The 26,647-nt window shown below is 33.4% G+C and overlaps 1 long non-coding RNA gene across 1 annotated transcript in view; it reads right to left on the reverse strand.

Moving 5' to 3' along the window:
• The window catches only part of LOC145683395 (uncharacterized), a 413,636-nt gene that overhangs the window by 303,471 nt on the left and 83,518 nt on the right, over window positions 1-26,647 (reverse strand). The window contains exon 2 of the long non-coding RNA XR_014131077.1: window positions 15,296-15,319. This is a non-coding gene — a long non-coding RNA (uncharacterized LOC145683395). The remainder of the gene's footprint in view (window positions 1-15,295; window positions 15,320-26,647) is intronic.

A 26,647-nucleotide genomic window follows, 5' to 3' on the forward strand; every position in this document is an offset into this window, starting at 1 on the left:
TGTGAGGCAAAGTTCGCAAGCATGCATTTTAGCGCCCCATTATAATTATCAGATAGTCATAAGTAATATATCGTTTGAAGGCAAATAAAACACAGATTCAAACGATATATAACTTGTGGTCATACTGTCTAAATTTTAGAAGAAAAAGAAGAAAAATAGGCTGTTCTCTTTAATTGTTGAGTAACTGCAACACTTACACATACCGACAAAAATAATCCAGTGTTTACCTTAGTTATTTGTGTCAAACACACCCAACAATAATGCAGATCGTTGTAATTCAAAGCAAGAGAAAAATCAGAAAACAAATCTTACCAATGAAGTACATTTATTATTAAGCTTATGGAATCCCCTCCTCTTCTCGTACTGTTCTATACTACCACTACGCGACTGAAACTAACTTGTCTATATATAATTCAACTTCGACTATAAATGATGTAGCGTCATATATGAGGAAACATTTAATATATAACGTATGATATACTTCACTTATACATTCACAGTAATCACAAGTTTGTGACACTTGATATTCATTTTTTTCAACTTATTAGCACATGTCGTGAACCGTCGCAAAAACTGAACAGGATACAACATTTTCACGTTTACAAGCACATTTCATATTCGAGCAACGAATTTTACACCGCAATATTGGAACATACTGCCAGGAATGACATTTTTGTTCTGTACATACATTAAAACCACATCATCCAAGTACCATCGATATTCCACAGAATTTAGCCTCTGATGACTGAGTCGCAAGGATGAACAACATTGTAACAACGATTTAGATGAATAGACAGATTATATGATGTAGGAAGCAGTTCATTTACTGATTGCAACAAACTTTTGTTGTACATATTTCACCTCAACTCATCTAGTGTTTTTCATTCACGCTTTGGTTTAATAACTTTAACAAGGAGTTCTTCAGCTTGAGAAAAACTCTTCTGACCCGGTGGAAATGACAGGTCAAAATCTTATAAATAGAGTTACGGATGTGAATTTTTGGCTGAAGTTTTAGTTCCAATCTTACTAGTGACATCTGAAACAATTAATATATGAAGAGGAAATAATGATGTACCAAAAATTAACCCAAGCATTCAGCTGTTGGTTAAATGAGAATTGTTTTGTTTGCTGACTTCATAAACCAAACTTCCTGTATTCCATAATAAATCACCATTTGATAAAAGTGCAGAAGCAATATGGCAACATCCGCAACAGATGGCATTACAACGTTTATCTATGCAGTGTGATATAATCCTAAGATTTCTTTCCTCAATATCAAATTTCAATTCAAAATATGATGTTATTACAATATTACAAATGGCTTTCACTTTGGTCCCTGTAGAATTTGTTGTTGTGTCACTCATGTATGTTGGAATTTCTAATTCTTATGCCTTAGCAATTATCATATCTTTAAAATACTTTTGCAGTAACTCTTTGTTCTAGAAGACACCCAAAATGCTTCCATCTTCAGAGGACAGCATGTGAAGCTCTCTTTATAGACATATCCAAGACGTTATATATGTTTCCTGGAAAGTTTTAATTTATTAGTTGCTTCTTCACATCGACAACAATAAAAAACGGTTTGCTGGTTCAGTAGCAAACATACAATCATCAGATACCAAATTCCTGAGTAGCTCAGATAATAATTTGTGCTTCGTAGTTGCCGAAGTAAAGAGATTGAATCCAAAAAATATTGGAAAATGTGATATCGTACTTGAAAATTACTTTGGTATATAGACTCTCTCCTTAATAATTTCAAGAATCCTATAGCATGTTGTGTTCTACTTCAAAGTTATTTCAAACCATAAGATTGTTTATCTTTAATTCGTTGGTCTCGTTTATATCTTGGTTCCTTCAGTTTTACAATAGGATCAGACAACAATTTAGATTTATTTACAAATCTATCAAAACAAATATCTTTATAACCCTTGACCCTTGTCTCTAGAAATCTCAAAATTAACTCTCAATATTCCGAACTTCTTTAGTCAGAAAGTTTTAACTTTACAGTTTCAGAATGTGGTTCGTGTGAATAGCTACAAGGAGTCTGTGTAAGTCGTAGAATAAACTGAACATGAGATCAAGCTGAACAGCAAGACTTATTGTCCGTTCATGTTGTAAGTCAAGCTCGAAAGTGATCAATGGGGTGTTAGTCAATTCCCTAATAGTTTTTCATATAGACAGAACTTCGTGGTACACTAATTCCCGTTCTGCAACATATACTTTTCGCCGAATTTCTCTAATTATCCAACCACTGATATTTTCACTCCGGTTTATAGTTTATATTTCTAAAGTCGTACCAGTTTTATAGCATTGTATTGAGAATTTGCACGTCCAACAACAAAATGAAATTCACTAAATTTGGTGTAGTTATTTGGATGATCACTGCTCAAGAAATTCGTACTTCCCAAATAAAATGAACACCATCTGACATAATTAATATAGTTAAATAATCTAAGTAATGGTAATAATCGTTGTTCTGTCTCAAATGTAGTAGCCACAGTCCTTCCCTATCAACTCGAATCAGAATTTTTTAGAATTGTTATCATGTGCGAAAATCCATTCCAATAACAAGCAATTTAATTTCTTTTTATGCAATGTGAGACAGAAGTTCTTAATTTGTGACGAAGGTCAGAAATTAAATCATTCAGCTTTTGATGTTCTTGAGAATAAGACTTGTTTTATTATGCATTTCATCTAAGAGGATTTTTGCGTCACGTATTAATTTTTAAAACTGCACCCCAAACTTCTGAAAAAAAAAGATTTCCATTGTATACGTTCAATAGATTTGCTAAAATTAAAAATGCTTTTAACGAGCAATTGTAGTTGTTACATTTTATAATTGCTGACATGATTTTGACACCGAATACTCTTCTCTGCAAAAACTATGTTCAGTTCCAGGTCCTGGCAAGTACTTTCAAATGTATTCTATACCAAGTTTGGATATCTGGAACGATCCTAACATCAAAAAATATCTTAAAATTCAAACTGGGTTAAGGAGTTCTATAGTAGCAGCAATATGATTAATTCATCACAAACAGTTGGTAGTGCTTCTTGTCGCAGTTGTTTCCTTATATCTTGGAAACTTTTCATAATTCTATATACAACTGCCTCATTTGTTACAGGATTTGGAATAATTGAAAGAAATCCTGAATTTTCTTTGGAACGTTGGCCGAAGATATAACAGTATTGGAGCTATTAGGCACAGTGAAATCATACTTGTCCTCGACATGAGGCAAGGCTTGACACAAACTGACAATTTTCTCTCTGTTTGCTACTAAGTTGCTCTCTTCAATGATGTTCGCAGGTATTCTGGATACTTCATTGTTTCTACGAGATATACTATCCTTTGAAGATGATGATAATTTCTAAGGATTCGGATAGTAAGTGCGTTGGCATACTCTTGTGTTTTATTATCTAAATTCATGGATGAAACATTTGGCTTTGTCGAAGAGTCGTTGACGCATCTAGAAACAACATCGTGACAATGTCGTGTGTTCTATGTGATCCAGATAAAGTATCTTCCTCATGATCAAAATTATGAAAATTTCATACTTGTCGACATTTCTCTACATATTCGTAGAGAACATGGTTGTTCAAATTAAGATATCTGAAGTAGATATTCTGCGTACCGGGTATATATCCAAAATCGGCGATAATGGGAAATTGTGATTACTGTGAATGTATCTGCGAACTGTGTTATATGTTATATGTTAAATTTCCCTCATATATGACGCTACAACATCTATAGTGGAATTTGCATTTATATAGACAAGATAGTTTCAGTTGTGTAGTGGTAGTGCAGAACAGTACGGAAAGATGAGATGGCTCCGAAAGTCTAATAATAAATGTGCTTCATTGGCAAGATTTTTTTCTATTTTTTTCTTTTGCTTTGTATGACAAGGATATGCATGATTGTTGCGTATGTTTTACACAATTATATAACTTAAATTTTGGATTATTTCTTTCGGGGTACGGTAAGTGTAAGTGTTTCTAGCTGTCCAAGAATTAAGAAAAAAGCCTATATTTTCATAAATTTTAAGTTTTCTTCGTTTCTTCTTCTACAATTTCGATACTATGAGCACACGTTATATATCGTTTGAATCTGTGTTTTATGCGCTTTCAAACTGTGTATTACTTATGACAATCGAATAATTATAAGAGCCGTTAAAATGCATGTCTGAGAAATTTGACGGGGGTCAATCGGTCATTTTTCCACAATGGGGGATTCTGAAGTTATGCCTGGTACACAGCATGTCCACCACATATATTTTATTCAAATAAACCTGTTCTGCATGGATATGAGGAGAAATGTCGTCAACTATGAAATTACTACACAGGTATTGGTAGGGACTCGATTAATGGAGGAATTACATGTTTCCGCAATAATATATTTTTCTACAAGTACGTTGACCTGTGACCTAGTGTGTGAATCAGTGAAGCGAAAAAAGCAAACATAGGTGACCATTCACAAAACAGCAACGAACGTGTACCACCTTGAGGAACTTTTCTACATACGATTTTTTACATATGTGGATTACAATAAGTGACTAACGACACTTAATGTTCCAAGATAGACAACACTTGCACTAAGAAAAGAGACCGGATTTTATTATTATGATAACGTAATGGACTATTAGTGAAATGTAAGGGAGCTTAACGTAGAAACTAGAGAGACATTTACGACCGTTCAAAGAAAGAATAAAGAAACATCGTAAAATTTATAGAAGTTTCAAATATATAGTGCAATATGTAATAATGAATATCGAAAGAGCATAATTTTGTCATTTCTGTGAATAACCAAAGCAATAGTATGTAAATTTAAGTTGGACTACATTCTTAGAATATTCAATAGGAATTCCTCTTGATATATTCACAATTATACCGGTATTAGTCTCAATGATACATGAAATTTGCAGTTATTATGTCTATCTATTCACAAGAAAGAATTAATAAAAATCGAATGTTATATATAGATTTGAAAATTATCAGAATGATGGGTGTAACATATAGGTACGGTTTCCTGTTAACGCAGCGCAGAAATGCTTTTTCTCACAAAAATTGAAGCTCTTTTTACGTACTTTTTACTTAAATAATGAATCATTAAGTAATTGAGACAGCCCGTAATAAGAAAAAATGATGACTACTTAAACAGTGATATAACATTTGATAGTTCGTTATTTTTAGTATAAGGAAAATACAGAAACATATGTAGTTTATTTATTACGAAAAAATAGAGCAACGTTTACCTACGAAAATTTCTGGAGAGGTTAATCTCTCCATTTTTATCCCTGATTATATCGTATACATGAAAGGACATTTACAACGCAATGTCTTTTACTATGGCTGGCTGATTTAACCCATTAAGGCCCAAATTTTGTTTTTAAACAAAACTCAACTGGTAGACGTGTTTCAGTGTTTTTAGTGAGAAAAAAGGAATAAGATTTTTTCAAATATTTTTATTGTTTAAAACTTCCAATTTATGTAAGATCCTCAAATGGGGATCATGGGACATGCCGTGAATATATTTTGTTAGCATAGATATGTTTGTTGAAAACAATACGGGTAATTTTTTCTGTTACTAAAGATATTTTTGTTGAAAACAATACACATATATTTTTCTCAGTTAGCTCTGCAATATTAAACAAACCTGTATGTAAAATACATTAATGCAAACGTACCTAAACAATAAAATAGGCAGCTACCGGAAAAATACAAGAAAGGTAAAATGATGACATATAGTTTTATTGTTGGACACATAGGTGTAATAGCAGCGAGATCTTCGTTGTCATTAAAATGAATGTACTTTTTAATATCCATAAACCGGTACCTGCTCATGCATTTTGTAACAATACCTACATTCATATCATCATCTTCACACCAATATAACCGTTGTTGGGGGAGAACGTGATATCCACTAAAAATAAGAATACCAAAACTTTTCGAACACAGTCAGATGACAGAAAAAACGTGGTCATTACTCTGAAATGCGTACTTTACACTTTCTTGAACAATATATACCAAGACTTCATCGCTAAAAAATAGTTTGAACACTTCCACGGGAGTTTTCTCTTGTACACAAGATATGAGCTTCTCACGATTTGTATTCCAAGTATTGGTATGTTTAGGCAAAGAAGAATATTCACCATCCTTCTTCAACCAGCGACTTTTATACGAACTTGTTTTTTGCTTTTTGCGAGGAACTTCAGGGCAGTTTGAAACACTTTGAGTTTCGTCACTACTAAACTGAGTGTCGCCCGAGGTATGAATCTCAACAAATCCAGGTACATCGCGCGAAGCTCTATCAACTAATTCTTCATCATCACCCTCCTCAATATCAGAAAGTGAGTCTACATTATCAGGAGGTAATTCGCAAATGTCAATTGGAGAATCGTCCTCTAAATCTTCATTTTCAAAGGAACCAGGATCAAGAAGCAAGTCTTCTATTTCTTTGGGTGTGAAATACTTTCGACTCATTTTCTAAAAACGTTCACAAGGAAATTGATCAAAACTAAAACACACTAGTCGATTCTGAAAACTGATTTGGCGTATATTAGACGAAAACGCAAACAAAAGCACGAAAATAACGTCCATACCTCAAACATTAGTTACAATTACTGTCTATCCCTCCAAATGAAACAAATCTGGGAAGTGATGCCACCTATAACATAACTTATTATCTGGTGCTGCCATCTGTGATGCAATTGTCTGTCAATCTGCCGTATTTTCAAACAGTGGTGGAAACTCACAGTAAAATTCAAGGGAATACTGCTCTTTCCTAAACTTTACATATAGGATAAAAAACAAACACGCTATGGCCCATGATCCCCAAATGGGGATCAATGCAATTGCATATATATTTTAGATCGTAAGTATTGTCGAGCAATTATATTCAGTTTAGTGCAATGTAGAAGCATTGTATGTACCGTAGTGTAAAACTAAAACCCAAATCTACATTCATTGTAAACTTATTAATAAAATAAATTTATTGTGTATTTTCAAAAACGAAAATTTGAACTTGTTTTAATTTATTAGAACGTAAGTTATTATTTTGTGTATAATAATGCCAAATATTGGTTGCATACGTTACCTGTAGTATTTAACTACAGACCGGAACAAACAAAACACGATATAAAGTTAAGAGGATTACGGAAAAAAATATTTAATCACCGATCCCCAAATGGAGATCATGGGCCTTAATGGGTTAATAGTTGTCGAACATGTTAATATCATTAGGTAAGGTTTACTTAAAGTCAACCCACTTCCTGTTACTTTCTTCTAACTAAACGCAACGCAACTGACGTTCTTCCAAGCAAAGGAAAGAGAAATCCGATGGAAAGTTTTGACAGGAGAAAGACAGAGCACATAAGACGGAATAAGAAAAAGACGATAAATTTAAAGAATGCGAAGGAAAAGAAGGCGGATGGAAAGAGGACATAAGATAAATGAGAAAGAACATTGAAACTGTAAAACACGCAAACTCTGTTACACATTTTTTTAATCTTAAACGATGAAGAAACATCATATGAATGATATTGGTGGCATATAATCCTGTTAATGCATCAATAGTTGGAAGGCCATTAACGTTGTGTTACGTATGCAAGCGAATTATAGAACCTCAATGAAAACTAACTCTAATGAAGCCATCACTTATTGCATCATTGAGATATACAACAAATCCAATAGAAATTTGTTTGGTGAATACATAGACTCCAATGTGCCAGCTTGAAAGTTACTCCTGCAATAATTACAGCCCACGCCTACAGTAGCAATGCCCATTTGCTAACCTCGCTGGTAGGAAAGATGCCATGACAGACAGAAGTACCACTAGTCTTTTAGACCGATTCTAGTAAAAGGTATTTTGAAACGGAGATAATGCTTATTTTTTTGTTAAAAGAGTACAAATAATATTGGAACATCCAAGATTAGAATTGGGCTGGATCAGTCTTTCAACTATACTCTTGGTGCTGTTATGAACTTCATTGGGGCCATCTTGCTGCTTACCACTGTAGAATTCCATGTTGTATGAACAAAACGTACGGGAGTCTGCTACCACAAATTTTTTCAAACCATATTTTGTCGACTTGTTTGGAATAGCCGCAAACTTGCATTTCAAACGAAATGTTTTCGAAGGTTCGTTAATGTGATACATTCACTTAGTGAGTATTTTGCTTGAATCTTTCTACAAATCTGTCAAATAACTCTCTGATTACCGTTAGGCTGTCAAAAGTCTTCCTTTCCTAACGGTTTCTCATATCGTCAAAGCGCAATGCTCGCAACAGAAATTGAACCCTGTTCAGGTACGTGGGGCAGTTCAAACCTTTATACTCCTGTCTCATCAATAGCCAATAGGTCAGTCAGACTGGATGGTTACATTTCAAAAAACTAGCCAAAAAAGAAGACAAAGCAGAGCAGTTTGGTCTATTAGATCCTTAAATTTTCGTTCTGGATGCCCATTAATAAAAACATTCGCAGGATTATCATCTGAAAAATAAGTTACAGGATTCTAATGGCGTCTCAACATTTCGACCTTGATGAATCGGCACTAGTAAATGTATTACAATGATTCACACAAGATGGAAAAGACAGTACAATGTAGTGAGTGAGAACTCGCAACTGGGTTGAAACAATCGAAAACAAACAATACAGCTCTCTAATTGTCGTAGAGGCAGTGAACATTGTTTACTTGATATTGGTATGTAAGGGTAGGTTGCAAAGAATAAAGTCACGGATGGCCATGAGCAGGTGGCGCGTTTCCAAATAGTAGTACGAACTTAAACACACTTTCTGTCTTTTCCCGGGATGCTAGTCCTCGTGGGTTAAGTAACCTTAATCACTGAGTGTTGAAAAAGTGTAGGTTTTTAAAGTTGCACTATATTAGCAGTATAAAGAAGAGAGTTATATTTTTATCTTCCAAATAACAAGGGAAGCGAATCGAGTGTGACAAAAATGTGTAAGGACAATCGGCCACAAAGGTACGGTAAGGCTATTGTCTGAACTCTTTCCCGAATGCGGATTTTCCTGAATGCCCTTATGTGCAGATGACACATAATCGTATTTCCTGGCAGTCGTTTGTGCTCCGACCTCTTACGTCAAATGGACCCTTCTGTCCGTCCTTATTAACGTTTATTGTTGGTTGTTTTCTCTTTCGATTTGTGTCATTTTGAGTAGACATTTATGGTATAATAAGGCGGCGGGGGATGAAACACAATTTTATGCATGAGGATGAAGAAATGCTTCACGTGTATCAAAAATAACGTAACCAGCATAACATTTCTTATTCTTACTCTGATGTATTACATGAATAATGTGTAAAACAAAATAAAACACGTACGCAAGTTGAAAAAGTGTGTAAGTAAATAAAGGATTCATCTAAATATAATAGTTAATAGTGTGGCAGGAAATCCTGCCACTTGGTATTTATACGAATATTTTTTTTAAAGTTTTCCCCAAATTTCGTGATTCTTTCTGACTTGTTTCGCTTTCTTGTATGGTTTTCCAAAAAGTTAATGAAAAAACAATTGTCTGTATTCCAGTGGCTATATACCATAACAAAACTGTGCCCAAAGCAGGGATCGCGACAATGTTGAAGGGGAACGAGGACGTTGATACGGATAGGCAGAAAGATGTACAAGATTTTAAAGAAGGAGTTGCGAAGAGAAACAAAAAGAGCAAGGAGGAGCTTTAGAAAAGAAAAGCGAGTACGTAGAAGAATTAATATAAAATTCGAGATATGAGGAAATGCACAAAGATATGAAATCTGTGGAATTACGGAGAAGACAATGGGGAATTACCATGGCAGCAGAAAATAATGGAAAGTGAGAGATCTAAGTCTTAATAACATTGAAACAACATGTTGCGGTATTGTATGAGAGTACGAATAAAGCGTGTGGCGTAGGTGTGGAAGTATAAAATGATGTAGACGAGGACGATAAAGGGTTTAGTATTCTTCAGATAACATAGAAACAGCTATATCCGAGATTACAAGTGCAAAGCAACTGGGACATACAATATACCAGCAGAATTCATTAAAATATGGAAGACAAGTGCAAGGTAGAATTTTTCAAACACTGCAATGGAATATAGGAGATCGGAGAGTCTTGGCTCGAAGACAATCGGAATACCACATAATATCTTTTTCAGCATTAATTTTGCTTCGAATTATGAACATAAGATTATATGGAATAAAAATTAAAATGTTGAGAAGGAACAATTTAGGTCTGGAAGAGGTAAAAACAAAAAAGATGCAATTGGATTAGTAGTAGTGATCAAGGAACGATTTATATGAAAAGGGAAAGATGTGTAGGTGGTATTTATTTATCTAGGAAAGGCTTTTGAATGCTTGAATTGGAAATTGCTGTTTGAAGTTCTAAAGAAAGATCATTTGGAATGGAGAGATCGAAGGCTTATAAGAAACTTATATATGATCCGAAACGTAAGTGTTAGAATAGGGTAGAAATGACAGAGGAGATTGCAATTTGGAAGAGGAACTCGACAATAATGCAGTCTCTTTCCTACATTATTTAATATCTACCTAGAAGAGATAGTTAAAAAGAGTCTATAAAATGAAAACAACATTCCAATAGGTGGTAGAATGATTAAGTGTATACGGTTTGCAAAACATTTTGGCGCTTGTTCCAGAATCTGAAAAAGAAAACAATAAGATGTTAGAAAACTTTTGGAATAGTTGTGAAGAATATGGGATGAAACTAAATGTTGTGAAGACAAAAGCCAAGGTGATTGCAACGAAAGAATCGTTGTCAAATATGGAAGCGGGCTAATAGAAAATAGAAGAGGTGACTAGTTTGCGACACCTGTGTAGCCTTATTAGTAATTATATGAAATGTAAACTTGAAATAAAAGCAAGGATAGGAATGTCGAAAGAAGCCTTTAGAAGGAAGAAAGTACTATTTTATTTGACCTTGAATAAAGAGTTGAGTAAATGATATCCAAAATGTTTCATACGGATTATTGTATTGTTTGGAATCAGAAACGTAGATATTAGGCAAAAATGATGAGAAATAACTGGACGCTTTCCGAATGTGGTGTGTTAAAAATGCCGCTAATAAGCTGGATGAAACGGAAAACGAATGACATGGTGTTAGAAATGAGAAGGGGAACAGAACAATGTATGAACACGCTAAAGTGCTTCGGACATTTGTTGAAAAGGAACAGTACCATGAAGGACTTTAGACGGTATAGCCCCACGAAAGAGAGGGAGGAGTAGAAGAAGACTATAATTATCAATAAAGAAAAATCCTACATGAAGAATAAGAGGTTTGGCGGAAGACTTTGGAGAATGAAAGCTTCTCAGTTGCAGAAAGTGATCATGATTTTTGGCACCATCATGTAATTTGTGATAATGTTGGATTTTCCACGCCTGATTTTAATGTAAACTTCGTTCTGTAAAGTGAATTATCGTTGGTATCCAAGCAAAGGAGAAAATGTCTAAATGTATTTAAAGAGAAAATCTTGTCGCATGATTGTGAGAGTAACTGCTCGCGTTGATTATTTGGTTCCCGGTTTTAACGTATGGGGCATCCATGTTCTGGCCTGGTCTAACTCGTCACTGATTGTTCTAACATCTGCTGGCTGAGTTGATCACATCGTGAAGCGGCCGATTGCAGGTCAATTTGATTTGTCAAGACCTGGGAAGAGTAGTTTTTCGTTCTCTTTAGAAATTTCTTAAAATGAGTTAAATTGATAGATAGTAGAGTGAATTGAACTTAGAAATAAGAATATTCACTAGTATAGGAGGCCAACGTTACTAACTTTTATATTGCTATTTTTCTCCTAGAATTCTGAAATTCTAAGTCGTGCTTCTTCCATGACTTGTTTTAACATAAATATTTGGGTACGTCTATTTAAAAATTCATTATAAGCACGTTTCTTTCGGTTTGGAAAGAGTAAACATTAATCATAAAAATAATACGTTTGTTGTATAACATTTGTCTTTGCATGTTTGGTATATATATTTTACGTAGTTGTTTCGACTTTAAACCGAATTAATAAAAACGTGCAATTACTGCAAAAATTATTATTCTTGTTGTTTTGTAGTATCTAAATTATTATGCTCCTGAATATTACGTTGTTCTGTTAATGTGTTCTAAATTCTTGTTACATATATTTTTTTGGGTTTTTATATCAGAAACTTAATTATAAAAGTTAACGTTGATTTTCGTAGAAAAAAAGGAAAGTTAGTCACGTTTATTCATGGAGTTCTCATTAATCGAACCGAGGTCCTATGTGTGTGCGTTAATTAAGCTGCAGTCCAATAGTGACCGGATTTTGTCATTATATATACACGGTGGCTTATTCTATTTTCAGAGAAATCTCTCGGAAACGGTCGAAGAGAAATGTACCAAACCAAATAGGACATACTATGAGAGATAGGGAATGATGTTTTGACGGTGGCCTACAGGGCAGCTCTTCATGGGAGACCAGGACCCAATTTTCAGACTTTAAATAGAAATATGGGTCTAGTGATACATCTTTAGTTGATATTCAAACACTAAACAGTGTTGTGTCAAAGCTTTTTTATATGGGTCACCATGTTCAAAATGGCCGAAAAAAACATTGCATGTACCAGATAAAACGTCCAGCACCACTAACAAGAAACCGGCTCGAGATAAATGAAAAGAATAAAACGCGTATAGGAAATTACAGAGGATGTTTCTCATTCCAATGCTCGACAATGATGCAACAGAAAAAAAGATGATTGAAGTACAACTGACATAATGCAAACGAGGAAATCTAACTCATAGACAATTATTTTTCTGACGCCCCTAAGTCACTGGGTGGAATGGAAATTAATGGTATCATTGCAAATGATTGCTCCACTTTTACGTCGAATTGGTATGGTTTGTTTTAAACGTTTGTGTGCAAAAGTGACTGGTTATGTGATGAATAGAAATAAGATGAAATTCAGTTTGAAGGTTAACACACATTTGTATTGCAGAGCGTGATTTGATAGGAAACATTTTTCATTCTGAATGTTTTATCTTATACAAGCACCATCTCTTAGTGGTCATTTTGAAAACGGTGACCTATATGAAAAACTCTTGACAGAACACAGTTTACTGTTTGAAGACCTAATCATGAATTTTCACTCGCCTCTTGTTTCTATTTAAAATTTCGAATTTGGTTCCTTGGACCCATGAAGGGCGACCCACGGTGGCCCCGCGACAGCACCATTCGATGTGCTCTCTGGTATTTCCTATTTGAGTTTTGTTTGGTTTATTTGTGTTCAACAGTTTCCGATATATATACGGAAATACTTGTGAACTACTTGTGAACATTCATTACATTTGCTCTTATGGACTTAATTACGTTGGACACAGTCTATCGCAGCACAACAAGAATCCTGCTTCTATATTGCACAACAAGTACAAAAACTGGTGTCAATATGCTATTTTTTCCTAAATACTGTACTTATTCCTAAATACTTCTTATGAACTCTACTTGTTTTCAAGAGTATTTCTCTAAACCATATATTTTAACATAGCGTCAACAGATTGCCGTTTCTGTCAGTGACAAACATATGTTTCTATTCTTCAATTATCTCGCTATGTATTCGATTTCCAAATTTCCACCGTTGAACCATACTTTATGTTTTCATTGTCTACTTTGATAGGGGAAGATTTTTCACAAACATATGTTGGTAGATAGTCAACAAAGTTATGTAGTCATTTGAAAGGAGCTCTTATTCTCACCAGGCAAGTGAAATGAAGTTTTGAAATCCTTATGATTTAAAATATCGTTTCTAAATGCACTGTTACCGTCTGTGTATCTAAAGTGCTAGAATTTGGAGAAACTGAAGCCGTGGTAGATTTTTCGAAAGTTGAATTCAGCGCATGTCAAGAACATGGAACGAAGGCATCAGCAACGCATACATGTAATTAATGTATAAAAGCTTCAATAAAATCTAGATTAAATTTCGCGAAAATTGTTAGGATACACGGACAAAAAATTCGTATGTGGCGTACGTATAAATGCATCTTATATGTGTTAATCCTGTAACGTTTATATTTAACTTACAACAGACATACAGCTAAAAACGCATGTTTTGTAATATTTTCCGTATAGTGTTCGTCTATATGTACTTTTCGTATGAAAAAATATAAGCAGTCAAATCCGTACATACAAATTGACGTATAAACATATATCCGAAGTACATAACATGCATACATGTATGTAATATATGGAAAACTGTTAAATGAGAGACATCCTGCAACAGCATGATGTAACATCTAGGGGCTTTGCGTATGTAGCATACGGATAACATATGTTCCGTACTGATTTCAGTAGGAAGGAAAGGTATTCCATACCTTTGCATTTTACAACATACCTCTGTCCGGTGAATGGAATTATCTAAGTGTGTAGAAATAAAATTCGCGCTTCTATTTATATATATTAAATATTGGCGATTACCCATTCATCAACATATTACGTCTCATGGATCAGAACTGTCTGCTGGTTGTGATCTACATTGATGTACATTGATAAGATTTCGCTAATATACTTCTGCCAATTACCATTAAATTATATTGTGATTTAGTTGTGGTGAAATAGAGTTGAATATATTTCAACTAAGTAACTACTAATTTTGTATACAATGTGTACAGGTTTAATATGAAGAAATACTACGTACAACGTGACGCCGTAAGTAAACATTCCAAGAAAAAAATCAGCAAAGAGACTTAACAACACTAAAACGTCAGGAGATCAAGAAATATTCGTAACAAATTCAAGTCTTTACTCAGAAAATGGAGTTTCGTGTAATTTCATGAAAGTAGCATACTAGGGTTTTGATGTATAGATCAGTAGAAGTCACTAAACAAATAGAACGGTTCCTATGTACGGAACAGGGATAACCTAAGTTATTTAAGAAAGCCATTAGTATTTAATTATATACTGAAATCTGAGTGCAAATTGTCACTATAAAATATACAACGAGCATTATTATTTTTGCATATATTTATATACTTCAACGATAAAACATTATTTCCATAATATTCGAATGACAAAGCAGGAGTAAATTTTAAGACATGATTTTGCATATCTAAAATAAATATTAAATAAAATTAACTATGAATTAAAAATTTTGATGAAGTCATAAAGCACTTCAAATTTTAAAGGTAATTTGCTTTTCCGTTTATTTTTTGTTAGGTAACTTTATTAATTGAATGTTGACAATTACTAGTCCAAAAGTTATTCATGAATTTGTCATCTCATATTCGTATGGTGTAGCTAAGCTAGGTTCATTAAAGAAAATTAAATTTACTTTAATGATTCTTACCTGATCTTCTGCGTGATAACTCATCTGAAATTATAGCATATAATTATAAAAATCACATATCTCTTACAGCTCAATTTAATCAAAAAGAATAATAAAAAACAAATATTTTAATAGATTGATGACACAGTAAATATGACAACAAGACTAGTTACGATTTTGTTATTAAGATGTTAATTATTATTGAAAATATTAGTTTTAGTCTTAACAGTTATAAAATCTATTTAAAATTAATAAAACTATTAAATGTAAAATCTAATAAACCTTTTTCATGCCAGGAATACAGTACATGGTAAGATCATTTGCTAGGCAACAAAAGATTACGCTTTGGAATCAAACATATTAACTTACTGCACTACGCGTAAATGTCAGTGTTGAAACTTCCAAGATATGATACTATTATATTTATTCATATTGATGAATTTTCTGGTTTGAGTCATATTTAAATAGGAAGTCGCAGGAGCAAAGTATGTCAGTGTATGGTTTATGGTGTAGAAATCCATAAATTACAGGAAAATATTTATTCATTATTTTATAATTCTTTGTGCTTTCACGTATTATAATTTTCATTAAGTAATAATTTTGTCATTCAAAAATGTAAAACAAGAATCATGTGTGATATATAAAGAAACTTTTCAAAAGTGATGATTGCAGGGGGTGACCTGTAGGAGAATTATAGACCCTGTCGACCTAAAAAACTTTCCCCTTCGGAGCCATATCTTTGGTCATGCTTAAAGTGAACTACACTGCTTTAGCACTATTTTCTCCTTCATATTTTCACAATCTACCGGGGAAACTCTTCTGAAATCACCAAAGCTTATAAAGAGTTTTCCATTATAAATAGAAGGCTAATAATGTAATATTGAACAAACTTAATATTTTGTTTACAGCTATTTAGAATTTGTATAATGTTCCGTTTAAATCGAATTTGAAAGAAAAAGAGTTGCCAAAAAGTTATTAAATTAATGCTTTTAGTCTCTGCATGAAAATAGAAACATACATCAGAAATAAATAATAACTTCTGTCTAGGTTTGAACACACCAACATAAAATTGGTGATTGAGAAAGTAAATTATAAATTTACTATAGTTAGTAATTACAGATCTCTAATAAAGCTTTCAACGCTGAGGTCTTTGCATTCATTCAAGAGGGAATGCTTTAAGGAACATGTTTCATGGGTCAAAGTCACAGTCAGTCACAGTCACAGAATAACGAGCTGACAATTTCGTATGAAATATGCATCTTCAGTCAGTACTGCAGACTGCTGCTTGTAGATTCTACGATTAGAAATACTTGATAACATAAGAGGTACAGCAGCATACTCCTTTCCCATCACTATTAAAAGTTGATACTCTCTCTTTCTTTGTGAGTGTGTGTGTCTGATAATATAAAGTGACATAATCTGGTGTTAGCAGTTTTGAAGGAATAAACTAATAAATTAATGGAAAATAAAATATTTAGGTGCCAAATATAAGCAGAAAAATGTATATACGACATTTGTATAATGCGTAGTTGGTAACACTGCTCCAGAATGATAGCTCAGAGTACTCCTGCATCCAGTATTACCAAACTTGTTCTAAGGCACTTTAAATTAAATAGCGAGAACACTGGAATATTACACTTAGCGTATTCGGTGAATACCAACTTAGTAATACCAAGTGGGGGTCCACTGACGCAATAACATTTTCCTTATTCATAAATAGAAAAGAACACTGAAAACTAAGCAAATACATTTTATGATGAATGAGGTCAAGCTTGACAATTTCATTTTTTAAAATATTTTTATGCAATAATAAATGTTACAAAAAGTTACAAAAATAATATGTGGGCCTCCGACACCCCCTTGTTGTCCCTAGGCTTAAGTATGCCCGTTCAGCGCCAGTGTATGTTCTGGAGTCTGTAACGATCTCGTTACGATTAGTATGGAGAGATGATAAAAGGAAGAGAAAGAAAATAAAATGACCTAGTGTAATGTAAAGGATACTCTCTTTATGGAAGAAGAATGATTGTAATTTGTATTAGTTTTCCTTACGTTGTCATTTTTAAAAATAGAAGAAAAAGAAAGAGTTATAAGAATGTGAGATGTTTCGATCAGCTGAGTTTTGTAGTTAAGGAGAGAGAGGGGGGAATACTGTTGTATTGCCTCAAGGCCGATTATGTGTTACGTGTGTCTCACCTGACGCGATGGTAGCGCCGATTGGTTTCGTGGGTTCGCTCGTCCTTCGTGACAGCGAACTGATCGTCGAGTGTAAGGTGTGGGAGGATGTCTTGGATTTGTTGTTCGGAGGAGGAGAAAGGCTATGTCCTGTTCGCGTTCAATATAGTCGAAAGAGGACTTTACTTAATGGGACGTTGGATTCAATTTTGTTTCATTCCAAAGATATTGTGAAGTTTCATTACTGTGTGGAAGAATAATAGAAATGAGAATAAGAAGCTGTTACTGTGCATTTGCTTTGTGTAATTTTTTTTCTAAAAAGAAGTGCTGTGAAAAGAAAATGAAATGAAATCTTTAAGTTTTACGTCCCACGGTTACGCCGGTTAGGCTAAAGGAGACGGTGATGACAGATGAGTGAAATGGTGGAATGAAGAATGTGGGAGGAAACGGGAGAACCCCGAGAAAACCACGAGCACGATGTTTGTCAACCACAAAATTCGATTGGCGGGGGCTGGGATCGAACCCGGGAACCCAAGCACCAGAGGTGAACGCTCTACCACTGAGCCACCGCGCCCCCGCTATGAAAAGAATAGTGTCACTTCATGGTGGAAGTAATAGTGCGTTGCAGATTGAGCCCAATTGTGTTTTCCAGTGAGTGGAGTTTGGATAAGCTTGCATATGTGCATTATTTTTATTCATATTAGTTTCATTTTTTGTATAGAGTTTAGTGGTTTTAGTGAATTCTTTGTGATTCCTTTAGTGATTTTTCTGGTGAGTTTTAGTGAGTTGTGTTTGAATTGGCTGGCAACAGTGCTTTCAGTGTGCTATTCAATTGGTGTCTGTGCATTCGACAATGTGCTGCAAAGTGCAACTAGGCAAGCATATTCATTAATAGTTTCAGAAAAAGCATATTTATTCATAGGTTTTAGAGAAACTCTCACGTTCATTAATATACAAGATTCACATGTTCTTAACGGTGTTTTAGAATGTTACTCAGTTTATGTGTGATCGAAGACAAACTATGATGGTTAGCAAGCAACATGTGGTTTAGCTAGCAGCAAGCAACGATTACTGCTGAAAGATGTTAAGATAAGTAATTCATTGTACTAATATTTAAGTATTATATCAGTATATTAACATATGAACAAAGCATGTTATATTTATCATATTAACACATGTATCTTTATATAAGAATTGAAGCAAGTAACATCTAAAATATTCGTCAAGTCTTATTTCTCGTTCCTTCATGATATCTGGGTGAATCAGTAATATGGGTTTAATCATACAGTTCATTAGCTGTGGTTGTGATATGCATGAGTTGTAAATAAAGTACATAAACATATCACCCCTTCATACATCAACAGAGTCTCTTTCCATTTGCCACTCTTTATATTTGGTTTCATTTTTATGAATCTCGTTATCCTGCCGTGTTTCTAACACAAGAAAGTCATATAAGATAGATTTGCCTAAGTCTGGCACGATCGTTGAGTTTCCCTATTCAAGAAAAACCCTTATTGGAATTGTTGAATTTCAGTTCTCTGTTTGGTGGAATGAGAACGAGGGAAACATGTGCTAGAACTGGCAGAAGTATCCCACTTCAGACAGTCTTAGCATTCCGAAGTGTTGGTGATTGAATGTCCAATCACGTAGTACTTGTTTTAATGTGCTACTTTGGAAATTTTGCTAAATGGTGGAATGGGAATGTAGAAAACGTAAGTGCGTATGGAGTTTAACCTTTGGTTTGTTCAAAAAAGGGTTGTTCCCACCACCTTGTAAAAATTCCTTTTCATTATTTTCATGAAGTTGTTATCTAGTCAAAAAGTGGAATGTGGGTGTGGGATATCACGAGGCAGGATATAGTTCAAACTGATAAAGAGAGAAATAGGTTTTATCTTCATTGAGCTTAATTACAGAATTTTTCAGAATTCTGTTGAATTGTTCAGAATTCAGTTGCAACAGTTGCAAGGGAGTTTTGCGAAGTGTAGTGGTTGCATGCTGACTGAAAAGAGGAGTTTTCCTATCTGTACGAATTTACTAAGGTTTGTCAGAACTTCGATACAGCTTAATTTGACAGCACAGCAATAACCAATTATTCTCGTCTCCCTTTTCAACTTGGTAAAGTCGACATGCAGTCGCAGGTCAAGCATATGAGGAGGTAACTATAGAACTGAATAAGACGTGAAGTGAGTGTTAAATTATTTAATTATTAGTTGGTTGTCCTTGGTGTGTGTTGTTTGTTCGTCGGTTGTGCATTCGTTTCCATTATAGCTCGTTGCGGTCTAATACGTTTCCGATTCTTCCGTAGTGATTTAACTGCGTGATAATTCAACATTTAATATTTTGGCTGAGAGCAATTATTATTATTTAATATTTATATATATGTGTATATTCGTATATTATTGGTGTAAACTTAACTTGTTTAGTATCTTGAAAATTGAATATAGAGATCATTTGGAATCTTGGAATAATATTGAAAGATTTAGAACGAATTTTGGATGCGTTAGATATACGGGGTGAGATACTGCTTCGGCGTATTTGATATTGAATTCTAATTAAAGTTTTCCTTCACTAAACTTTAAATATTTAATTATTCTGCTTGGTTGAATTGCATTTAGATTCCAATCACCCCAGAATTTTTGACTACTTTGTATTACTAGTTTGTGAATTGCTATTATCGCTTGAAATACAGAGGCATTACAAAGAATTGATCTCTCCTTATTAGGAAATTATATAAAACTAAATATTTGAAAACTTTGGATATTTTTGTAAAACTTCGAGTTAAAAGCATTAATGATTATTGCCGTTTCATTGAATATTGAAGAATTTAATTTGAGATTTGAAGCTACCACGTATTACATATTTATCGACGGAGAATACATTATTGCCATTAGATATCTGGTAATCAGATATCATTTTGTAATTATATTGTTAATAAAATTGTTAAGCTGAATTGTGTTCGTTCTCATTTCTTTGATATAAGTATATCTGGTTATTTGTTTGATATTTATTTGAATTATTTGATAAATGCTGAATTATCTTTCACTGTCTGAATTCTACTCTGATAATAGAATTAGTGGACTCTAGTGACGTCCGCTCGCGTAGATCCCTCTGTAGTTGGTTGAGGGTGTTGCTGAGGGATCAACATATCTTGCGACCTCTTATTCCATGTATGTTGGGCTCTTGGTTTCTTGTTGGCAACTACTCTGGCTTTGACGGCGGATGTGAACGCTATAAGTCCGTAGAGAACAGTAAGTTTCCCAACAATATACCTCTGATACTCCAAACATCAAATCATTTGATGGCATACAGAGAATATGTGGAAAGGTCAGCTTGAGTAGTTTTGTGATAAAGTGTTCTGGAATAGCATTACAAACAACAGGGATATTACCTTTATCTTGTTGGCTCGTGGGCCCCGAACAAACCCTACGAGTTTTCACACAAATTTGTTCCTACGAATGTCACATTCATGAATAAACTGATCCCGGTTGAATGCACTGGACCAGGAATGTATACCTTTTCCGTCCTTACAAGAACTTTGTCAAGTTTGTCATTGATACAATCGCACTCTCACGAAACGAACATTTTGGAATGTAAAAAGTTCCTTTAGTTTACGTAATATATACTACTTCTAGACACCATGTTTCCTTTCATTTCTGGTTAAAAGTACCCGTTTTCTTTCTATGTCCCCTTGAAACCATGACTAATTTAGTATAAACTATCTCTATATGCGTGTCACTAGCTACCTATCTATATTTTCTATGGATGTTTGTACTTTTCTTTCTTTCTATCTATCTATCTGTTTAACACTCTTATAATATAATAATTATTTTTTAAAAATCATTATTCAATATCAGATCACATTCTTTCTGTCTACAATTGACTTGTAACAAAACAGATGTTAGTAAGTGTAGTATTTACCCTATCATTGGTAAATTGTTTCTGATTGGCTGACATTATCCCATGATATACTTTCTATGGGTTAATTAGTATGGGGTACCTTACTCAACCCCTACGTTTTGAAATGAAGATGTATACATCACTCCTTGGAAAACATCAAAGTTCTAAAAATATTCAATACTTTAATTTATGACCGTCTTAGGAGGTACGTATTCGACTTTGTGTGGTTATCTTTGCTGGGGTGTGGTTTCTTTTGCTTCCATTGTAGAAATAAGTCGGAAATCCCATTTCAGTGATTTGGGCCTAATCAAAATTTCTGGTATTTTTTTTCTCAAATAATATTATATGAATGAATAAAAAAGTTCTACATTATTCATATTTATGGGTGCATCAAAAATCATTATGAAATTTCAAAAGGATTGTCATGAGTGACGCAAAACATTTCCAAAATTGTAAAAAAGATATTTCACATATTTTCTCTAAAACCATTGAATTTATCATAGTAAATTTGATTTGGCGATCTAGTTCTCTAGTATGACGTATAATTGCTTACAGTACATATTAAATACGCGTAACCAGTTATTTGGTTAAAAACTTTTTATACAACTTCCCTTTGGATTGTCTTTTTTACCTTACATGAATATGAGGTCAAATCAAGGGTAGCATGGTTATTAACTTAACATGAGTCAATAAGGCTTCTCTATGCTATTTTCGAAGGTTAGGTTGATTAAGTTCTTAAACTTCAGAATAAGGAAGAAAACTGATAAACATTCTCTATGATCATAATATATTTTCTGTTAATTTGTTTGATTTTATTTCGCTTTGTATCATACGATAATATGTCAATTGTGAAATGTTCATAATTTTTGGAACAAATATATTTTGTAGCTGACAACTCTTTATTATAATATATGCTTATAAAACGTTTAGGACTCAATTCTAAGTCGGGGCCGCGGTGGCTCAGTGGTAGAGCGTTCACCTGTGGTGCTTGGGGTTCCGGGTTCGATCCCAGCCCCCACCAAGTTAACTTTGTGGTGGACAAACACCGTGTGCGTGGGTTTTCTCGGGGTTCTCCCGTTTCCTCCCACTTTCTTCATTCCACCATTTCATTCATTACTCATCATCACCGTCTCCTTTAGCCTAACCGGCAAAACCGCGGGACGTAAAACAAAGATTTCATTTCATTTTTTTTTAATTCTAAGTCACAGAAGATTGGTAAATTGATAATTTTATCATTTCGGATTTGGAAGATTCCCAATTTCAGTAAGTGTTCCAATTGTCAAATCCACACACATAGACACACACAAGGTGAATATTGTATAGGTCTGAAATATAGACTATATTTCTGTGAAATTATTTGGCAATTCCTGAACCCACCTACTGGTAAAAATTATCAAAAAATATTATTAGAAATAACATTTTATATGCAGAAGAATATTTAAATTTTGTTCGAATCTTATTTTGAATATAATGATTAGTATTAGCCATCAACGGTTTGCGCCATATGATATACAGAAATGAAATGAAATCTTTGAGTTTTACGTCCGACGATAATGCCGGTTAGGCTAAAGGAGACGGTGATTATGAGAAATGAATGAAACGGTGGAATGAAGAAAATGGGAGAAAACGGGAGAACCCCGAGAAAACGCACGCATACGATTTTGTCCACCGCAAAGTTCACTAGGCGGTGGCTGGTATCGAACCCGGAGCCCCAAGCACCAGAGGTGAACGCTCTACCACTGAGCCAACGCGGCCCCCTGATGTTATACAGAATTATCATACCTTGGCGTTATTACTTTGGGATAATCTTCTCAAATTTCTGAATGGATTACACGGAATTACTCTTAAACCTAGGAAAAACTAATCAATAAATATTTATAATTGTTATGTGAAACAGAGCTTTGCGTTTTGTAAGTTTGAATACTATAATATATATTTCTTTGATGATGTTAGTAGATTACATTCAAGGTTTAAAATATAGATTTTATAGGTAATTATAAGATATTTATTATTTACGAACATCTATAGTCTAAGTACATTATTGAAAAACGATTTATTATCCCCTGATTCTCGATCATAATTAGAACTTTATTTAAAAAGTCACATAAAAGAAATTACTTTTCATTTATCTATGTCGCAATATAAATGTTTACAGCCTCTGATCAACTTAAAACGTTGGATTTGAAATAAAAACTTTCGGAGAAAACCAATAAGTGTTTTTCGAACCTTGTACTAAAATTTCATGTTGTTTGTATTCAGGGTTTACACTTAGTGTAAAATTATTCGTTTAAAATTATTCCGAAAACAAGATGTTTCTACAAGTAGTATTGTTGGTACTAATTACTTAAATTCTTTGGTTATTGTTTTTTAAATATAACTTTATACCTTATTTTAACGACGTTCAAGACAGCTTTCCACAACTACATTTATAACAGCAATTATATTTTCTCGATTTTAGTGCTCTACAATTAGTCCTAAGTCATTTGTTCACAGTTATTTTTAGTGCTAGCTTATTTCCTAATAAGTTCAAATTATTGTTATATTTCTCAGAGACCTTCTAGAAAAATATCAAAATTAGAATTAGTTTTTTGCTCAATGGTCGAGCTCTTCAACATGTTAATTTCCATATACTTCAACGATAGTATTGTTGTTACGACTTATAATATAAGGCTGCTGCTGAACAAAAAACATATCTTTTTAAACTGTACATAATGCAAAATAATTTGCTTATCGATATCAAAATATCTAAATAGTATATGTTCAGAAATTTGAAATGTAAACTTACGAGTAGCAAAATTTTGAAGCCTAATACAGAACTTAATGTATATTATCTCAGTTTATTTAAATGATATTGTAATCGCTATTTGCTTTTCAAAATAGTGCTTTAAAACTTTGAACCTAGTTTTGTACATAAAATTTATATTATTTAATTATTGGATAAATATTAATCACAGTGTAATATAATTGGCGACTTTCAAAGGTTTGTTCAATTAAAGTTTACAGGGAAGCACTAATAATGCATATATTTTAGTTTCACTAATGATGAAGTGAATTTTAAAATGGTTTTTAGCACTAAAGTCAATACCTTTTATAGTACTTAGTAAAATTCAACATTAAGAGGTAATTAAAGGCAACTGTATCATTGTAGTGCAAACACAGAATTTTGTTCCTATATATATATATATATATATATATATATATATATATATATATATATATATATATATATATATATATAGATAGATAGATAGATAGATAAGCGTCCATAAAGAACTGTCAGTACCTACATGAAATTCACCACTTATAGGATTATAATTCTATGAAATGAAATCTCATTCTTCCGCGTAGCTTAGCTTCTGAGTTAGTGCATACATTTCTGGTAACATTCATGTTCCGATTTTTTGGGACAAAATGTAATTATAACATATGAATATACTGTGTAATAATTTTGTGTAATTTGTGTTGCGGAAATTAAATTTCCGTAGTTTCAAACTAAATTCTTAGTTATTTAAAATTGTATTATTAACAATCTAGTGTTTTGATTGAATTTTTGTTTGTAGTTTAGGTAAACTGATTCTAATGTTTGATGATCAGGTGGGTTATTAGTTGCAAACTTGGAGATGTGTATTTGTATATTAGATGGATTTTTTCATAAATATATTGATTTGTCTTAGCGCACAATGGTAAATTCTTCTTGAAGAAACAATAGGGCACTGTACTATTCTTCGTGCCTATCTTCTCAGTGTGATATTTCGTATTCATCATGCTGACGAAAATAACATGAAAAACTTCCTAAAATATTAGATATTTTAAATGCACATTTGAAGTAGAACGCTAATCGGATTCAACATAATTACACCTAGATGCACAAAGCAATCGGGGCAGTGACAAAGAATTTAAATGAGGTAGGTATTATATTTGACTCTTTGTAATTAGAGAGACACAAAACTATCTTAGAAATTCATAATGAATTAAAAACGATAAAAAGCAATGTGAATCTTAGGTTTGGTGAACTAATGACGTTAATTAGGGTCTATTGTCTCATGTGGTTCTCTTGTAACTAAACGACGCGCTCCTGACCAAAGTCTGTTTACTAGTTTATTGAAAGGAGCTACAACTAGTTGCTTTTGAACTATAATTGGAGACCTTGTAAGATACATATATAGAAAAATTAATTAGCTTGGTGTAGGAAAAGTCCATAAGTGTAACAAATCTTTGGATTCACGCAAGTCCAAGATCAAAACAACAGCTTCTTGGAGGTAGGTTTGTACGAGACTGAATTCCAATTTTGACAATTTGAAAGACAGCGATAAGAAGAAATAATTTTCTTATGATGAAACGTAATGCGTGTTTTTCTTGCATTTATTCATTGTATAAATTAAGCAAAAATTAAGGAAAGTATATTATAGCATTGAGTTCAATCTTTTCTTCATTTTTAAAATATATCCAAAGAAATGGCACGACAATTAACCTTGTATTGAATATAAACGCCATTTATAATTGATAAAGAAAAAAAATTCAAGTTTCGATGTGGCTGCAAAAAGCAAAAACCATAAGTGGAAATATTGCGGTTCGAACCCAGACTCACGAACATCAAAAGTATTACAACCAACTGCCTGGAACCACTTTGTCGTGATGACTACGATTAATAGTACTCAATTTATTTAAGTTCTGTACTGCCCCTGTTAAAGCAGGTTTATATTGTGACGTAGTGCAGGTCTCTTTCTGTTTACTTAGCTCGTTTAATTCCCCATTCATTAAAGAATTGCTCACGCTATAACTTAGCGGATGTCACAAAAGTATTATAATTAAATTACACGATGATTTTCATGGGAAAAGGTGGGTTAATCTAGGGAAATAACAACATAATTTCTAAAAAGTAAGTTTATTACATTACTAAAATTGTAATATAGAACAACATTTAATTGAATGGTTCAACAAGAATAATTTGATATTTGATAATTCATTTGATAGTTTGATATCTTAATATAGATCGTTTGACAAGTAAGATTATTAGATATTTAAGTTATTGGAGATGGAAGATGGAATACAAGTTTGTGACAACAGTTCTTAATCTTGAAAGTTTTACTATGGGTAGACAGAACATTTTGAATAATGCATGACATCTCTAAACTTGAAATTTCTGATGCAACAAGTGCTTATACATACCTTATGGTAGCATTCTTATAACTCCTAAAACTTTGACGATGATTCTGTCAGGTCACAACCAACGTCTCGAATTTCTTGAACCTCTGCACCTCCGGACATCTGAACTTCTCAACAACCGTTTGAGACCTTGAGGTC

This window comes from Thermobia domestica, chromosome 4, assembly GCF_964235325.1.
Source record: "Thermobia domestica chromosome 4, izTheDome1.hap1.1, whole genome shotgun sequence".
Lineage (NCBI taxonomy): Eukaryota > Metazoa > Arthropoda > Insecta > Zygentoma > Lepismatidae > Thermobia > Thermobia domestica.